Raw genomic sequence first — 4,626 nt, forward strand, 5'->3', positions numbered from 1 at the left:
ACACGGGTAATTACGTGATGCTCTTGTTGGCGGACGAAAAGGGAAAAGGGGGGGAAAAAAAAAGCGTCAAGGAAAAATTAACGCGAGTGTCCTTGCTCTCAAAGGAGTGGAAAGCCACGCGCTATGCGAGAGGGAGAGAAAAAAAAAAACGAAGCGGGTATATACAAGGAAACATGCCTCCGTAGACCAGATGGGCCTCGTACGCATATAGGGTATATATAGTATACACTCACACACCAGACCGAGGGACAGGTGCGCAGCCCGAACTGGCTCGTTCATACACACATATATACATGTACGTGCGTATGGAGCAATGTACATGCATATTATACGATGCCATTCGAATTTCACGGCAAGGACACACGCGGAAAAAAAAAATGTATACCCGCATATGGATATTATTATGTAGACGCGCGTGCCGTGTAATTTATATATATATGTGTATATGTATGCGCGTGTACCTGTATAAGGATAAACAATGGATCGCGACGCCGGGTGGCTTTTTGCTATTTTATTTTTTTTTTTTTTTCCCCGCGTTTACCATTTGTGGTGAATAGAGAATAACGTAGGCGATCAATGGACGGGTTGAACGGTATTACGATTACACTCGAGTCACGCAGAGAGTTGTCCCCGTGAGATTGAGTTGTAACACGTACAAGTACCTGTTGATTGCCACGGCAAAGTTCTCGAGGCGATAGTGGCTTAAAATGTTCTGGGATGTATAGTTGTGTAATTTTACGAGAATATAGGTACGTATGGGGGGTTGAACGAGACCATATTTTGCGTGTACGATAAATAATAATTAACTGGTAGCGTGCAACGGAGAGGATAAATTACGGCGAGTGTTCTTTTTCGCGCGAGCGGACAAGGGGGCCAGCGGATATGACTTTTCCATTGGACAAAACGAGAGTGCTGTTATGCCGATGGATAAAAAGTTTGCGTCGATTATCGCAACACTGTATAAGTATATGCTCCATCGTCTCGATGACTATATATCTACATCTTGCGGGTCCCCCGCAAGGATACTCAAATAACTTGGTCTCTCTGGTGTCACTGTATACGAGAGCATACCTATACACACTACCCAATTGGAGCGCTGAATAATTAAATGAAGATTCTCGGCGTGGCTACTGTATATATACGGGGAGGCTGGTAAGACAGACATTATACTATATTTCATCTCAATTCCGTTCGTTACGATGACAAAATGTAATGTGTAAGAAAGGAAAAAAAAGGGGTGGGGGGGAAGGGGGCAAAAACGCGAGGTGATTTCGGCTATTGAATAAATGGGTGCACTGCCATACGCGTAGCTCCTAGAACAGAAAAGACCGCGGTGGTGTGCGAGGGTATACATGTATAAACAAGAGACAAGACACCCGTGTACACATCATCAGAGGGACAGACACAACACACAAGTCTCCTTGGCAACGAAAAGTATATGTGTATATAGCCCGGCCGCGTTTATGCAAATTAGCGGCATTTTTATACGAACCCTCGACCTGACAATAACGCGCGTATATATAAGCGAGCACTGGCTTCCCTCCCCGGGAAAAAAGGAACCGTTAAAAGTTAAAACCTGCTGTCGTTGTTGCGTGTACACTCGCTACCGGTGGGGTAAAAATTGCGCTAAAAAAAAAAAAAAAAGAAAGAAAAGAAAGGAGACCGAGACGAAGAGAGAAAAAAAAGATATTCCCAAGGTTACAACCCTCTCTCTCTCTCGTGCGATTTTTATTTTTCGCAACTCGAGCGACTTAACTCGGAGGGTAGGCCTGATTTCTTTTGAACCTCCGCGCGGGGAGATTCCTTCTTCTTTCAGCTCCTATTTGTAGGTACACGCATACGCGTATACACCTCTTGCACGCCTATGGGAATTGATTTCTCATATCCCTCTCTCTCCCGTGTTCTCGGGTGTGGTATTTGTAGGTACGCGAAATTCGAGCGTGTGTGTGTATACATATTTTTGCCACCTCTGTGAATTCGGGTGCGCGAGGGGTAAATCGGTACGTTATACCTTTTTGCCTCGCGCCCGCGAGAGTCGCACAATTTTACTGTATAGCCGACGTCTCCCTTTACTCACCCCCCCCCCCCTTGCCAAGAAGTATTTCGATAAAATAAAGTATTCGTGATCTGATATAATGCCTTCGGTCGAGTGGTACTTTTAAAATAAAGTCACCTGTAACTCTCGGTCGTGATTTTGTAAATTCACCGAATCAAGTTTGCCAAAGCAAAGACGTTGTCTATGGATGTAAGCCTATACTCATCGCAAATAAAACAAAGAAAAAGCCATTACCCTCCATAAAATCCTCATTTACCATATTTCCCGAAATCCAACGTGGTACAGGCAAGAATGATAATCGCTCAATCCACAGCCGGTGCCTATATATGCCCGTGAAACGTGCACGCAACGCACGAGGGAACGGATTACCTCCGGGCTTTATGAAGCGTGAAAGACGTTAACCGACCCCCGGCCCACCCGAGAAAACGAGAGTCACTCCACGCGCGTGTGCCCCCACCCCGAAGTCAACCGAGTGTACACGTGTAGTTTTGGAAATTCAAAGGCCATACGTTACACCTAAACTGCCGGCCAACACGAAGATGCCGCTTATCGCCATCACCTTTTGCACTATACCTCGTATGTATCAATTTTACATTGATCGGTATACACTGCTGATGTCATAATTCTATTCGTCTACACGCATTGATAGGATGTATAGTCCCCCACCCCCGTTTTTAATCAAAACCTTCGGGATCGGGAGGGAGAAAGGGTCGAGTTTACCTACACGAGAGCTAAAATAAACCCGAGACCCTCGACCCGGCCATCCAAGCATTACCGATCCCTCGTCATAATATACACGTGCAGGGATCGGTCGAACTTTCGCTTCGATTGTACGTATTAAGAGAAAAAGCCGCAAGCACATGGCGAAGGAACCGGGGCGTAAAAGACGATGATATTATGGGGGGAATCGCCGGGGCGTTTGCTCGGTCATGCGGGAGTGTGGAACAAGTGCATCGTTGTTGATAATGGCACACCATTGGCTCAAGGGTCGGGGGAGACAAGACGCCGGTGTGTTTAATACACGGCACGCATGACCTTTACGTTCTTGGCGAGGGTAAAAGACACGGAGGTGCCAAGTCGCCGAGTGACGGGGAACACGTCAAACGCCAGTCCGTAAATTGTACGTCATATACACATAGACGCAAACGCCACTCCTTATACGTATATACACTGCACGTACGACATAATATATATATAATGTGGTGCATAAGGGGGTATACGTGTATATACATATATGCTCTCTGGTGTTTTGTTATGGGTACCCGTACATGGGTATTAAAGAGGCGGGTGGTTCACCTGTTTCGTTGCTTTTTCTCTCTCTCTCTCTCTTCTGTTTCCCGTATGCCGCGGCAGGTGCAATCCACTGTTGTCGTCTGGCGGTGCAGTCTTAACCACTATATCTATATGCTACATGTAGTTTCTCTTTTCCTGTTGTTTTTGCCGTCCCACGCTATATCTCGTCACGTGCTGGCAATAATTACCGGTCACTCCGGAGTCAAGAGATAGAAGACGAAGAAGAAAAAAAAGGACGCGACAGACGCGTAGGAGGAATACGTTACGCTACACCTACTCGCGGACACGCAACTTGACCGAGTTTCTCTCAAACGCAAGCGGGGGTGTGGGTTGCCCTTACACGAACACGCAAAAGACGGAAAAAAGAGGAGAGAGGGGCCAAGAAAGAAAAAAACTCGCCGTTGTTCGTGATGCACCGCACGCGAGGCAGACACGGCAAAATATAGGCGCATGCATGTAGGCTCGCGAGGTCGTTGTTCTTCTTCCGTCCGCGCCTCTTTTCTTTTTTTTTTTTTTTTTTTATATATCTTCCTCCCCCATCTGTCTCTTGTGCAGCGTCTTGTTCGCCACCTTCCACAACTCATGTACGTGTCTCCCTGCACTGGCTTTTTGACGACTTTGTCGCCGTTGGAACGGATGCCACTCGACGCTTCTTGCGTTTTTTCTCACTCCTTTGTGTATTAGAGGAAGAGAGAGTTACAAAGAGGAGGAGGAAGTAATTCGAGGTTTGCGGTCGATGCGACTTTTTCCTCGATTCGGATTGAGCGCGAGGGTGTGCTCATCGAGTCGTTTTTACTATCATTACTTGGGAAGATTAATTGGGCAATGGCACGGTAACGTTCTTCCGTGGGAATTCTCAGGATTTCAGTTTTAAATGACAAAAAAAAAAAAAAAGGATTGTGCTCTGATGCGTGTACGTAATGCTCACTGAAGAAATTTCAAAACTTTTCGGGCGCCGGTGTGTTTGTTTTCCAGATCTTCGACTCGGGAGCTTGTGCCATCCCTTCCATCCTTGTGGTGGAATAAAATCCCCCCCCCCCTCCCAAATACTTGATCCTGTTTGTCTTTTGTGCTAAAAAATCATCCTCGTAAAGTAACTCCAAGTGTGTCGAAAATACGCGATTAAAGTGCACTGTTGCCGTTACTCTTTTTTTATAAAATGTTCTCGAAACATTTATTAACGCTACTGTGATGTATTTTACTTGTGCAATAAAAAACAAAAATACGTATGAACCAAGAGCAAATGAAACAAAATAAAATGGATATTTTTTTCAGAA

The sequence above is a fragment of the Copidosoma floridanum genome, unplaced genomic scaffold (genome assembly GCF_036245765.1).
Source record: "Copidosoma floridanum isolate Cflo_tuat_1 unplaced genomic scaffold, Cflo_Japanese_pri ptg000019l, whole genome shotgun sequence".
NCBI classification, from domain to species: Eukaryota; Metazoa; Arthropoda; class Insecta; order Hymenoptera; family Encyrtidae; genus Copidosoma; species Copidosoma floridanum.